The following is a 15,645-nucleotide window of genomic DNA, read 5'->3' on the forward strand; positions in this document are numbered from 1 at the left end:
AGGGCAAAATGATTCACGCTCTTTTACAAACTACTTTAAAATCGAGCACTCTAAATATAACATGCGGCTCTACTATTTATGAATATCCAACCGTTTAAAATAATTTCTGTAAAAAAAAAAAAATTCATGGAAAAAAATTCCATGAAAAATATACTTCATAAAAAACACAACTATTTAATGAACGCATATGAAGTGGAATATGCACACTTATCAACAAATGCTTTACTTCTCTTTAAAATTAGTTTTAGTTTACTTTTCCTCTCTTTTATTTAGTTCAGTAACGTTTATTTGTCAATATATTTCAATCCAATTATAGACCTCACGTATTTCCCACCAAAAAAAAATAAATAAATAAATAAATAAAAAATGAAAAGGAAAAGCAATATGCTAAGGAGCAAGAAAAACAACAACAACACCCTCCTTGAATAACATCGGTAAATAAATAGAGTAAATGAACGGAACTTTTCAATAATTGTTGGCAATTGAGAACAGGTATGTTTAATATACGTGACTTGAAGTATAATTGTACAATACCAATTACTTAACGAAATCGTTTATAGCAACTGTGTTGTATGTTCAAAGCACATTATACAATTACGCAACGCATTTTGTCTTAATAATATAAACTCTTATTCACAATTTGAACATAATATCATAACTTCACAACTATTTAAAGAATGTTTTCCCCGTTGGTTTTCATTTTGAATCTTCTTCTTCTTCATCTACTTCTTCTTCTATTTCTTCTTCATCATCAACATCTACTTCTCCATCATAATCATCTACTTCTTCTTCTTCTTCTTCATCATCAACATCTACTTCTTCTTCTTCTTCTCTTCTTCATCATCATCATCATCTACTTCTTCTTCTTCATCATCATAATCATCTACTTCTTCTTCTTCTTCATCATACCATCTACTTCTTCTTCTTCTTCATCATCATCATCATCTACTTCTTCTTCTTCTTCTTCTTCTTCATCATCATCATCATCTACTTCTTCTTCATCATCATAATCATCTACTTTTTCTTCTTCATCATCATCATCTACTTCTTCTTCATCATCATCATCATCATCATCTACTTCTTCTAATTACTACAAATACTACTAATATTAAATGCCCTGATGCAGTACCAGGCAGTGGCTCCCATGGCTTCTCATCATAACTGATTGGAAGTGTTATCATGTACATTGTTTTGTCTTGGTATAACAGATGGACGATAGCAAATATTCTGCTCAATACCACAGATTTGTTTGTCAGTTGTTTGATCTTAAGCAGTTGAGCATGTCCCTTAGTGGCTGACGATATGTGCATCTCTGATCATGAGCGGAAGTAGTCGGGAGCATCATAGCCATGTGTTGAGAGGGATTCTTTGAGGTTTGAATAATTCACCTCTGGAAACATGGGTGGTTCGTTCAACATGCTTAAACAACCCTTATTCAGGGACCTTTGAGCAGGATGGGTTACTCGACCAGCAGAAAATTCTAACTGGGCCCCACCTGCAAGGTCATGTGCTGTTTATCTTGATATGAGATCACCATGTCGTGCACATATGGTGGTAATGCATGTGCCTAGTGTATCCTTATCAGACTGGTAGTCATGATGGCTATACTGGGCTTCGTATATTTTTACCCCAGTGTCACTTTAATGGCATGCACTGCTCTCTCACTCAATAATAATAATAATAATAATAATAATAATAATAATAATAATAATAATAATAATGATAATTTCTACTATAGACACAAGGAGCCAAAAGTAAGATGAAAATATAAAAAAAATGAGATACAACATACAAAACAAGTAGTGTTTCTATCGATTAAGCGTAAACACTACAACATTAGAAGATATAACAAAAGGATATATGAATAGAAAATACAAAAATAAATAATTAATAAATAGAATCTTCAATAGAGGAGTAGTCCACTTAAAGTAATTCCAGAGTAAATCCAACACAAAATGCCCCTTATTACTCTGCCAACTCCAAGCCGCGGGAGGTACCATCTTCCAAGTTCTTCCCTCCTACATAGAAAAACTTACTCAGCGCAGGTTTTATCAGTCTCACAAGTTTTATCAGTCTCCTTCACCTTTTGATATATACATTTGAAGGCAGTACCTCCTTGCCTACCGTCACCTTCCCTTTCAAATGATATTTGAAGAAATTGAGGGCATCTTGGTCAGAAAGGAATGTACCAGTCTACAAGCATTTCAGATTGGTTCGTCGCACATCCTCTTTTGCCACAGTCACTAAACAGAGAATGATTTCACTACCGTTGCTATAGGAAGTGGCGCATTGATCTTAGCTATACATTCAGCGGACAACAAGATTCGTCTTATACGAGATAGAAATTACTCAACACGATGCCACAAGTCTCAAATGCACGGATATTGAACGATTGCATGCATCTTGGACTGGTTCAACTGTTGGCATTTCCATGCCTGACGAGCTTGTCCCGAACAGGCAATGTCCACGTATAGCACTGCCATGCCTAAGTCTTTAGAAATTGTCATACTCAAGATCAAAGAAACGAAAAACAAAACAAACAAACAAATAACAACAACTTAGAACTGCACATGAAGACGTATATTCTAACAGTTTAAAAATCTTTAAGTGTAATAAATATTATGAGAAATCCTAGTTGTTTCCAGAAGAGTCCAGGGGTCTTGAAAATGCTTACATTGATGTGGATTTCAATTGTAGCCTGAAGTAGATACAATGAAATTAGTTTCATTGCTGCAGACATTATTCGGATTTATTACAGAATTAAATGTAAAATTCAGAAGAAAAAAATCAAGTCAAACTTGGAGAGAGACTAATTAATTAAGAACATTAATACTATACTTCAATTAAACTAACATAAATAAGAAAGGTAGAAAAACAAGCTTATTTAAGAAATGGACAGAATAGAACTAAAAAATAATGAAAGAGAACTGATGTAAAGATTATTATGGATGTGATAGAATAATATTAAGAACAAAGTTTACAGATAAAAACAAGAATTATAACAGGCGTATAAAATATACCATATAAAATCATACAGAGAGATTATATTTATCACAAATGTAGGGTGAGAGAGGCCTTAGGCCACTCGAATACCGAATACCTTTGCATATATTAAAGAAAAATTATTGAAAAATCTACAATATACGAACAAGGCATCCTTTCCTGTTCCCAGGAAACTAACAAATACGAAGCAAACACTGACATGACAAACTTTTGAGAGGAAAAGCAGATGCTACAGAAATTGCAGAAATGTAAAGATGTATGCTATAATCAGGGTCAGAGCAAGCTATGCCGATATAATGATGAGGAAAAGGAGCTTTATAGGACCGACGGATAAAAAAGTTGATCAAGACGGAAGTATGCGAAGGTTACAGAAGAATACAGCTGATTCTTTATTATTGATTATTGCACAAATGAGACTACAGAAAATGGGTAATAGAGTAAAATACATTTAGTAATTGCAGAATATGAGGATGTTGGGGGGGGGGGGAATGAATCTAAAGTCATAACTGAGTTTGAGGTTTTCATACCAGGAAGTTATTCCAAAATCGTGAAACTCCCCAAAAGTGACGGTATAAACATACACCAGAAAACGTGTCATACGATAAGAAAACAATCATATACGGTGGAATGTTAATTAATCAACAGGCGCAGGCGTGGCTGTGTGGTAAGAAGTCTGCATACAACCAGATGGCTCTGGGTACAGTCCCGCCGCATAACATCTTCAGCAAGTAACTGTTTTCCACTATAGCCGCGAGCCAACTAAAGTCTTGTGACTGGATTTGGTTGACGGATACGGAAAGAAGCTCATTGTGTGTTTGTGTGTGCAAGTGTATATATATAATTACGCTTTATATTCGCGACAATAAATGCATATGTATCTCAGTCTGTCTCTCACTCTCTCTCTCATATATATATATATATATATATATAATATATATATATATATATATATATATATATATATATATATATATATATATACTAAGCAATAAGGGTTTAGCAACGAGTTGCCTTACCACATACCGAATTTAGAAATAGCAGTCAAAGGGTTATAGCTATTTCTTCTACTAAGCTATAACCCTTTGACTGCTATTTCTAAATTCGGTATGTGGTAAGGCAACTCGTTGCTAAACCCTTATTGCTTAGTATTACTTAAATTTTCCTCGAATGAGGCTTTTACATGCCGAAGACTACTTGGTGTAATTGATAATTTTTCCAAATTAATTAATTTCACCCTTCATTATATATATATATATATATATATATATATTATTTATAGATAGATAGATATATATATGTATGTATGTATGTATGTGTAATTACGTAAAATCATATTTAAAACACTCGAAAATTAAATTGAGGTGTCACTCAACACTTTTCAGTAGTATACCATATATATTTACTTCTTCAAGGAAAAATTCTGACAGTAACTTCGATGTTTCTACGTATACATACATACATGCATGCGTGTGTGTGTTTAGTCAGACTCATCAGCAGGCACACGCAGGTCTTTACCATTTCCACTTAAAGTCAATCCAGGATACACTTTTGCCTCACACTCGTATAATCGCAATGTGTGACATCCTCTTTGATTTGCTTGCATACTAAACACTTAAAATTTCACCTCTCAAACAGCTTTGGTGCTTTTTCTGGGGTGGGTGATATTGTTACATGTAAAACAATGGACAAATGAACTAACAACGCAATAACTGAACATTAAACACACGCACAGCATTTCTCTTGATATCACTATTCTGAAGTCACAATATTCCCAGAAATGCTTTGAGTGTTACCACATCCTCCCAGACTTACAAAAGCAGAAAAAAATTTGGACATTGAGAGATGTGCATAAAAATGTGTCTCTGAATTCTAAAGTGCAATACTACCTCATGCCTTCTCCATCTTCTGCTCTCTCACTTTCTATTTCTACATTTTCTTTTCTTCAGATACATCAGTAGTTGATTTAAGCATTGCACTGATAAAATGGTTAAAGACGGCAGGGAAATGTATTGAGAACGAGGGATTATTATTATTTTTTATCTTCACACCGAACAGTGAAATCAGGCGGAAGATTACGTTAATGAAAATTTAGCTATTCACACTCACTCCCTTCAGGCCTTTTTCTTCTTCGTCTTTACGTTATTTTATTATCTCAAAACGAAAGAAAAGAAAGAGTTTGTATTTCATGTTGGAACGCTGATATTTAAAAGAATATCAGTAGTAAGAAAACAAAAACTGTGTAAAAAATATATATAAAGTCAAAGAAACGAGATACCACTTTCAAAGCTTTTAAAATTGACTGAACTTTTTATGTGTTATTCAGTGAATGTATGGAACTGGAGTATAAATTAGAGAAAATATTAATCCTTCTGAAATTATACGTTCGTCAGTCTGTTTTCACAGTATAATGTTATTTAGTGTTTGTTTATCTTTTTCTGATTTTGGTTCTCTTTTTTTAAAAAAATTTATCTAAGTTGTTAGAGACAGCCTTTAGTAGATTTAAACTGCTCTGTTATGGCCATAGATTAAGTTAATCTTCGTGACAATAGGAAAAGGATATTCGAATAAATAAATTTATCAGTAGGTCTTTTTATAACGTTTCAGTCTATATTTTGTTGCTCGTATTATAAAATCAGTCCAGAACTTTCATTTGTTTTCGACGGTCGGCCAATATAACCAACATTTTCCCCCTATTTTCAACAAAGTAGAATAGTTAATGAAACAACCAAATAGGATTAACTAATTCAGGCCAAAATATAACGCTAAATTGTGCTTCGTCAAAAGGTAGACATTTTTAAATAGCTATACCAGCGATGATGAAATAGAAAGTAAAAGAAACAAACAGTACAAAGCTAAACAAATAGGTGTCTACTACTGATGTATTTGTATCGGATGGGGTGCTGACTAGTAGTGTGATGGGAACAAAGCCAGATACTCAGAGAATCTAGGCTGAAAATATAATTACTTGTGTTTTAAAAGAAAGGCTGCGACACTGTTTCATTTTATATCTGCTCTGTACTACATAATAAACCTTTCCCAACTGTGCTGCAAGGCAATCAACAAACATAGTATGTGTGTTAAAAGTTAGTGGCTTCCAATGAAGTATTGTTATTAGATATTAAAGCTCGGTCGAAGTATTGGTTTATTTGCAAAACACAAAAAAGGAAAAAAGAGTAACACACACATGTATATATATATATATATATATATATATATTATATATATATATATATATATAGATATAGATATATGTATATATATATATATACACGTCTGTGTGTGTATGTGCGTGTACTACAGGGAAAGATAATGTAGAGAAATAAATTAAAAACAAAATAGCCAGCTCAAGCGGATAACGATTCAGAAAGTCAAAATCTAAAAGAAAAAATAACAAAAAACAAAACAAAAAGCAAACTGTTAAATACATCAAATAAGAACAAAGAAAGATAGAAAAGTACACTGCAAAAAAAAAATGAGAAATAAAAAATAATTATAACATGTAAAAGAATCAATGTAACGGGCGAATTCAATGCGAAGTCCATTAAGAATAAACAGTGAGTGGTGGCTGGGACCACTTGTATAGCAAGCGTTTAGAAACTACATATTTATCTGGGAGTTTCAGACACCAGTAATTTTAACATTGTGAATTATTATATTGTTGACCTAATAGTGTTTTATTTTGTCATTTAAGCACGATGGAGGGAATGTGGGGAGAGAGAGAGAGAGAGAGAGAGAGAGAGAGAGAGAGAGAGAGAGAGAGAGAGAGAGAGTTGTGGTTATCACATTTTATGCCAACTCACTCCGCCTTTACATTGAGAAGTAGAGGCAATGGCGAAGTTAATTTTAGAGCAGTAAAGACTATTGTTATTGCTGCTGCTTTTGTTGTTGGTATTAGTGTTGCTTTGCTTCCACATAAGCCTTGATATAGCATACATTTGATCAAAGCTCGTTCAGCCGTGTGCATCTCGTCATGTTTTCAGTTCTCTGGCACATTGGACTACAAAATTTCAAAGTAACCTTATTTTTCAAGAGAGTAAAGTGTTTATTTTGCGGGAAATTTGACTGCAACTTTTGGCAGCTCAAGCGAATACACAGGGGTTTTACAATGAAAAAACCGTTCTATGTTGCCGTCTTTTTCTCTTCTTATTTTTCTGTTTATCCTCGCCCTTTTCAAAGTAATCGGTGGTTAAATGTGCTTCAGCTGCGAGCATCCCATCGTTTTGTATAACAAGAACTACATTGTCCAATAAATATCAATCTTTATTTAAGAGGATCGTGTGTAACTTGGAGAAAATTCGGTTGCTATTTCCAGCATGACGAACAATCACCTAGATATCCAACTCATTGGTTCGTAAAGGAAAACTGCTGAAGTAAGTGAAGAGAAAGAATAAGGATTCTAGATCTACGTTGGCAGATTCATAGTTAGTGAAGCTTTGTCAATTTGCCCACAGAAATATATTTTATGTAATGAATGAGTGAGACCGGGTTTCTCAAAATGAATCACGTCAAATGTGTAAGTTACATCTCAAGTCTTAGTACAGTAATGTTCTGGAGTCTTTTCGGCATTTATTATATAATTCTCTGAACAACCTGAAACATGCTATACAAAGTTATATATCTAAGAAAATACTTTTAAAAAGCAGAAATAAAAGTAAAAGTGATGTTGCATATTTGCATTTGAATGAAGTGTGGTATAATAGATATATTTGATAATGTGGTATAATGTAACTTTCTTTGGTTACTGCCTTTTCGTCTGGTTCGAAAAACAAAACTAAATAAGCTACATGATATGATGTAAAATGACTATCCCTGGGGAACTTTACCTATGAACTCATCAATGCTAAATAACTGCTAACAAACTAGGTTTAAATGCGAATCATTGTTTTATATTACGTAACAAAAAGATCGGCTTTGTGCCAATGTAAGAAATCAATATATAATTGTATACAAAACAATAGACAACATATTTAACACATACGCACATATGTAATCACACGCACAAACACTAATGCTCAGTTTTTGTTTGTATGCGTCTCTTTGCGTATCCGTGCATGTATATTTGCATGTCTGTAGAGAGACAAGTATCTAGCGAATGAAGATGAATGGCTAATCTGAATTATTAGTAAACACTGATTTGAATTAGCATTACACTACTTCAAAAGTTTTCTTGCCTGAAACTGAGGACGTCTGTGATTATAGATAAATAAATAGATAGAGAGATAGATAGATAGACAGACAGACAGACAGATAGATACATACATACATACATACATACATACATACATACATACACGTTCGTACGTACAAACAGACACATATATAAAGTAAAAATACGAGATACATGTAAATATATATATATACTTATACGTGTGTGTGTGCACACCCTTCAATATAATATGTAATATATGATGGCATACATATTACAACGCAATGACATATTTATTTCTTGGCATATAATACGACCTATAAAATCATTTTTATACAAACACACAACGCTACACATTCCGCTACACAACCATGAGAAATGGCTCTGACACGCATCATAATTTTCTCCTTCAGACATTCAGTTTTTAGTTTTGATACATGATTATAAAAGTTCAATGTGTCTCTTTTGACACTTCTTGTATAGACGCCTGTTGCGATCCGGATATCAACCTTGTCACATCCGGCAAATTACGTTTCATGTGCATCACATAGCTTTAGAATATTTTCAGAAAATAATCGTTACGAGCATATAAATATATTTAGTAAGCAGACCTTGTAATGTGATAGAAGCGAAAGATGGGGGAAAGGAATGGAAGAAAGATACAGGCTAGAGACTGATAGAAGAGGAGACAGAACGTGATTTGGTAAAATCGCTATAAGAATGAAATAATGAGTGACTAGACAGAGAATAATCGAAATATAAAGAATGTTTTATTATAAAAGTAGCGCTAAAATATGGAACGGAAAATCAAATCCTTATCTTATAAGCTGGCCTTGAAACAAGTCATGGAATCATGAAACGAAAAAAGTATATAAATGCTTGCAAGTTAACAAGGAAATGCAATAAAAATAAATGCGATAAAATGTTTGGACTAAAGGAAACAATTAAGCGAAATAAAATAAATTTAAATATTGAAGGAAAGTTTTTAAGCCTTAAGATTCCCAGCAAAATGCATAAATAGCTGCTTCATGAAATAAATGTAAGATGCATTAATGATGATAAAAGAAAGTGTTATAGGACTAACCAAAGGAAACTTCACCAAAACAAGAATTTGAAAAAAGATGAGCAAACATAAATTTACAGGGTTAAACTACTAATTTGTATTATTTTTATCATTTTTAAACGAAGTTTTCATTGAAAGTATTTATAAAAGGAATATCAAGGCACGAAAACAAATGCAAAACCGAAGGCAAAACAAGAACAACAGTAAGTTTTTTGACGTATATGCATATTTATAAGGCCTCATCAAAAGGAAAACGAAGATTAAGCTATGTTTGTTCTGTGGAGATTAAAAGTAATAAAGCAGTTATTTTTGAAACGCTAACATTGAGGAAAGAGGCGAAGATATGATTAGAGTAGTAGTGTTTAAATCAACCAATCACCGTCTCTCAGGCCGTTTTTGTTGTTGATGAACAAATTCATTTTCTTGTTAATGATGGCCTCATTAATCCTTAAATTTCCAATATTCATTTCCTTGTTTTAATGACTTGGTTGTAACACTACCAAAAATTTCTTCAACAGAATAAACGTTTTTATCTGAATATAGTATTTAATACACATTGCCAGTTTATAAATACAAACATACAGCTTTGTATCCTAGATCCACCACATTTATTAAATGTTATATGGTACATCACAAGAGCTTCTAAACATTTATTCCTTTTGTTCATTTAACATTTTGCTAATTTACATAATGCGTTGTCGATGTTTTGAGCCGACTCACTGAAAGAATTTTTCTCATGGTAGGTTCAGAGTGTGCCAACCATGCATTTGAATCACCACGAATCGCCCGGGAGATTACAACACATGTTTTATCATTAAATTTTGATCGTTTTAAATATGCTTTGTATTATTGGAGATACAATTTCTTTTGGCTTATATTATCAAGCTGCATCTGGAAGGAGAGGGTGCTGCGCTATCAATATGTTGGTACTTATTACTGAAGAGTTGATGGAAGCTTTATGAAATGAAGTGTCATACTGAAGGACACAACTCACCATCCGGTCCCTGAATTCAATCCCTGACCTTATGATTATGAGCACTATACCTCTAAGCATTTGGTAATACAACTTCACAGGAAATATGGAACTCGTTGCGAATCTCCTAGTCATTCTTGCACAGGAACTATGTTAATCTTCTCTGTATTATTCCAGGCTTACAATTAATGCCGAATTGGGTGCAAGGGCTGATCTGTATACTTTTTATACAGATTCTGCATAGGTATATTTCCTATAGAAACTAGTATTAATGTAGTCCTTCACGATGATTTTGACTTGTAAATCAATCTGTGTGTGTGTATATATATATATATATATATATATATATATATATGTATATATAGGGAGAATTCACGAAAAAAAGCAAAAGACGAAGACAGGTGGTGTGGAAAACAAACAAATGTATTAGTATAACGCTCGGGAATTGAAAAAAGTCTTTAACGTTTCCAGCCTACGCTCTTCCACAGAAAGAAACAAGGAGAGAAAAAATGTGTGTAGTGGCTACCGATCTATCATGTGTGTGTGTGTGCGTATGTGTGTGTGTGTGTGTGTGTGTGTGTGATAGAGAGAGAGTAAAACAGTGGAAGAATGAGAGAAAAGGAGAGATTCTGTGTCGTCAAGATTCTCCGTTTCAAAATCTATTGGGTTGTCGATGATCTAGATCAGGGAATATATGCTAATTGTCTCCCATTCAAAACAAATTAAGCATAAAAGTACCATGTACTTAACTAGAAGATACTGTTTAGGAATATCAGATTTTTAATGCATTTTCATCTAGTTTGTGCATATAGATAATGACAATTAAACCTCATGAAACTAGACCTCAGAGGTAGCACTTGATAGCGGTTTATATGAGAAGTTACCAAAATATACGTAGGCAATGCTTACTGAAATGTTCAGCCGTTAGAAGTTGAATTTGAAAATGTGAGGCGGATAACTTTAAGTATTTTTACTGAAGAAACTCAGCTCAAAAACTCAAAATATAATGTTTCCTTTTAGTTTAAGAGCTGATGACCAATATCATATGCTATATATGCCACATGATATCAAGTGATAAGACATATCGCAAAGCAGGGAAATTGATCGAGTTTTTTTAACGACGTTTCTGCAGTAAGCGCAATGAATGATTTACAGCACCTAAGCAGATAGTGAAAGTAGATTTTCAAAACCATTCTTATCTCACATTATTTCTTTATTCTTCTAAACTTTTACTAGTTTGAGTCTATGGACTGCAACCATGCTAGAGCATCGTCTTGTAGCGTTTAGTTGACGCTTTTGCCCCCTGGTATATTACGGAAGCGTAAACAAACCAACAACGGTTTCTATTAGTATGGGGATAAACTCAGACATGCACACGCATATATACATAGATACATACATACATGCATGCATGCATGCATACATACATACATACATACATACATACATACATACATACATACATACATATGATGGATTTCCGTATAGCTTACGTCAAGTACCAAATTCGTTCACGAACTATTGGTTGCCAAGGTGCCGCAAAGAGGGACTAAACCCAAAACCATGTCTTTATAAACCGAACTTGTTTTTTCTTAACTACAGAGTCAAACCTACGTTTATATAATTTTCACTGTCACTTATATTTAGAGTATATTAATACAATGTTGACTTTCATTTTCAATAATTATGGGTAAGTTCAAGGTAGTTTTAATATTCGTTACAAATACTAGATATGGTAAACAATACTTCGAATTGGATGGAAATTTAATTTCAGTGGAGATTCTTAATTATTTAAAGTTATTTGATATTACAAGATAAGCTATGTATATTGGGTGTAAGCTGTTTGGTGCAGTTTTAAGTAAATGAGAATTAGAACTTTTGCATTACAATTTCTTTCAGATAATACAGGTAGCTTGCAAAATGTCTATTATATAATATCAAGGGGTGTTAGTGTAAGGCCGAATTGAGGGGTATAACAGGGCAAGACGAGAGGAGAGTAGTCACATGTATCCAATGTGGCTGGATTGAGGTAGTCTGCAACTAGCTACTTGGGAAGAGCAGACGCCGTTTTGGTATAAATAGAATAGATACAGAGAGAGAGAGAGAGAAGGGGAGAGGGAGAAAGAAAAGGAGGGGAGAAAGTGAGAGATAAAGGGATAAGGGGAGTGAGAAAGAAAAAGGGAGACAGAAAAGGAGGGGAGAAGGTGAGAGATAAAGGGATAGAGAGAGAGAGAGAGAGGTAGAGGATAAGAGAAAGGAAAACACAGCGCGTCCAATTCATTGGAAATGCGATATTTATCGTATAAAAATGCGGCGAGCTGGCAGAAATGTTAGCACGCCGAGGCAAATGCTTACCATTATTTCGTCTGTCTATGTTCTGAGTTCAAATTCCGCCGAGGTCTACTTTGCCATTCATCTTTTCGGGGTCGATAAATTTAGTACAAGTTGCATACTATGGTCGATCTAATCAACTAGCCCCTTCCCCCAAAATATCAGGTCTTGTGCCTAGAGGAGAAAGGTACATTTATAGTATAAAAGGCAGCGAGCTGGCAGAGACGTTAGCACGCCGGACGAAATGCATAGAGGTATTTCGTCTGCTGCTACGTTCTGAGTTAAAATTCCTCCGAGATCGACTTTGCCTTTCATCCTTTCGGGGTCGATTAAATAAGTACCAGTTACGCATTGAGGTCGATATAAACGACTTAATCTGTTTGTCTGTCCTTCTTTGTCTCCTCTGTGTGTATCCACTTGTGGGCATTAAAGAAATAAGAAACGTTAGCACGCCTGGCGAAATGCTTGGCGGTATTTCGTCTGTCGATAAATTAAGTACCAGTTAAACACTGGGGTCGATATAATCGACTTAATACCTATGTCTGTCCATGTTTGTCTCCTCTATGTTTAGCCCCTTGTGGGTAATAAAGAAATAGGTATTTCGTCTGTCTTTACGTTCTGAGTTCAAATTCCGCCGAGGTCGACTTTGCCTGTTATCATTTCATGGTCGATAAATCCAGTACCAGTTGCATACTGGAGTCGATCTAATCGACTGGCCAGTGTCAACGGTGGGTCCAGTGTCAACGGGGGTTCCAGAAATTCCAGAAATTCCGAGCCCAAAACTACAGCCTAGAAGGCATATCTCACCCTGTAAGATCTGCGGAGCTCGACGAGGACGTCCTGCAAATCCTGGTAGAACAAAATCCCATGGGAACTGTTGAGTAACTAGCAGAGAAGCTTGGATTTTTAATTAAACCGTTCATCGACACACATCAGAAAAGTCAGGAAATTGGGTCAATGTGTTCCTCACAAACTACCCGAGTCTAATCACGCGCAGAGACTGAATATGTTCTCTTCTTTGCTGTTACGTCTCACGAATGAACCTTTTTTGGACCGAATAGTGACTGGTGACGAGAAATGGGTTCTCTGTAAAAATGTGAAGCGGCGAAGACAGTGGGTAGGGAAAGGAGAAATGCCTGCAACCCAGGTTAAAGAAGGTCTTCACCAACGTATGGTGTTGTTATCTGTTTGGTGGGAAATGAAACATTTAGTCTACTTCAAACATTTAAACCCAAACCAAACGATAACAAAGTAGATCTACTTCGCGTAGCTTGAGGGGCTTAAGTCAGTGCTAGAAGAAAAACGACTATCTTTGGTTTCAAGACAAAAGGTGTTCTTCCACCAGGATAATGCTGGGCCACATACAGTGGGGATTACATTCCAAGGCATGAGTACTTTCAATGGGAAACGATGCCCCACACACCATATTCACCGGATATTGCCCCGTCGGATTATCATTTATTCTGCAGTCTTCAAAATCATTTGGACGGAAAAAATATGCATTCTGTACACGAGATCAGAACGGTACTGGAGGAATACTTTTCGTCCCGGACAAGTGGTTTTTGGAAAAGGGGCCTTGTAAGTCTACTAGATAGATGGAAGAGCATTGTAGAATATGAAGGAGAGTATATTTTAGATTAAAAAAGAACTTTATATTAATTTTGAAAAATAAAAGAAGTCTAAAAAAAACGCATTATTTATGGGATGACCCAATATTACAACACACACACACATTCACACACACGTGTGTATGTAATTCTCTCTTTTCCTTCCATCGCTCGGCACCTCTAACTATTTTCTTCTACGTTCTGCTTACTAGTTGCGCGTGTACTTTTAGAATGCTTTTCCTTAATTCCTCTCTGATGAAGATTTGAGGATTACTACTCAGAAATTCCATTTCCTATGTAACATTTTTTCCATTAAATTAATTAGACACATTGAGTAGTGGATAGAATATTATCTGATATTTAACGTTATGAAAATTTGCATCAGACAAGAAAAATCTCTCCATCATCGCCACCACCCATACTACTGCAGAGAACGCAGCCGCCGCCGTTTTCACTACCACTGCTACAACTACCATAATCTTACGGCCACCATTACTCCTCCACATTCACCTCTTCCTCCTACTACTACAATCTTACCACCGCAACTAAGTTTATGAAATGCCCTTACCAACTACTACTACTACTACCACCATAATCACCACTACTACTACTACTACCACCATAATCACCACTACTACTACTACTACCACCACCACCACCACCACCACCATAACCACCACCACCACTACTACCACCACCACTACTACCACCACCACCACCATAACCACCACCACCATAACCACCACCACTACTACTACCACCATAACCACCACCACTACTACTACCACCATAATCACCACTACCTTTATCACCACCGACACTGCAATAAATCACAATACGACCAACACCGCCACTGCCAATAAGTAGCGACTTATAAGACATCAAGTAAGAACAACATCAACGCCTGCCCCATCTCAAATACTACCACTATTACTACCACTGTCACTGATACAACCAGCTCCAATACTATCACCAATTGGCAGAATCGTTAGTACACCGGACGAAATGTTTAGCGGCATTTCGTTCGTCTTTACGTTCTGAGTTCAAATTCCGCCGAAGTCGATTTTTATCTTTCATCATTTTGGGGTCAATAAAATAAGTACCTATTTGAGCACTGGAGTCAATGTAATCGACTTTCGTCCTCTCCCAAAATTGCTGGCCTTGAGTTAAAATTAGAAACCAGTATTATTATCACGAACTGATAGAATCGGTAGCACTGCTTGTGCCTTGGGCCAAAATTTGAAGCTAGAATTACTATTACTACCTTCATCGCTGGTATAACGACACCGCCGCTACCATCACCACCACCACCACCACCACCACCACCACCACCACCTCTACCAACAACAACAACATCTGCAACAACTACAAAAAGAATATTAACCGTAAGGAGGTGAGTGGCAAAAATCTGCAGACGATTTTTCTCTTAAATCACACTTTGGTCAATGCAGTTTTAGATACCTATCGGTGGAGTAGCCATCATTGGAATATCTTTGATTATAGATCTGTTAATACTAAAGTT

The 15,645-nt window shown here is 35.2% G+C and overlaps 1 protein-coding gene and 1 non-coding gene across 3 annotated transcripts in view; both read right to left on the reverse strand.

The window, feature by feature from the left end:
• LOC115229990 (acetylcholine receptor subunit alpha-type acr-16-like) overlaps positions 1 to 15,645 on the reverse strand; it is a 918,018-nt gene that overhangs the window by 313,708 nt on the left and 588,665 nt on the right. The gene's annotated exons all lie outside the window — the stretch shown is intronic.
• Positions 10,286 to 10,389, reverse strand: LOC115220667. The gene has a single exon (XR_003882584.1). It is a non-coding gene; the product is annotated as a U6 spliceosomal RNA (small nuclear RNA).

The sequence above is a fragment of the Octopus sinensis genome, linkage group LG1, assembly GCF_006345805.1.
Source record: "Octopus sinensis linkage group LG1, ASM634580v1, whole genome shotgun sequence".
Classification (NCBI taxonomy): Eukaryota; Metazoa; Mollusca; class Cephalopoda; order Octopoda; family Octopodidae; genus Octopus; species Octopus sinensis.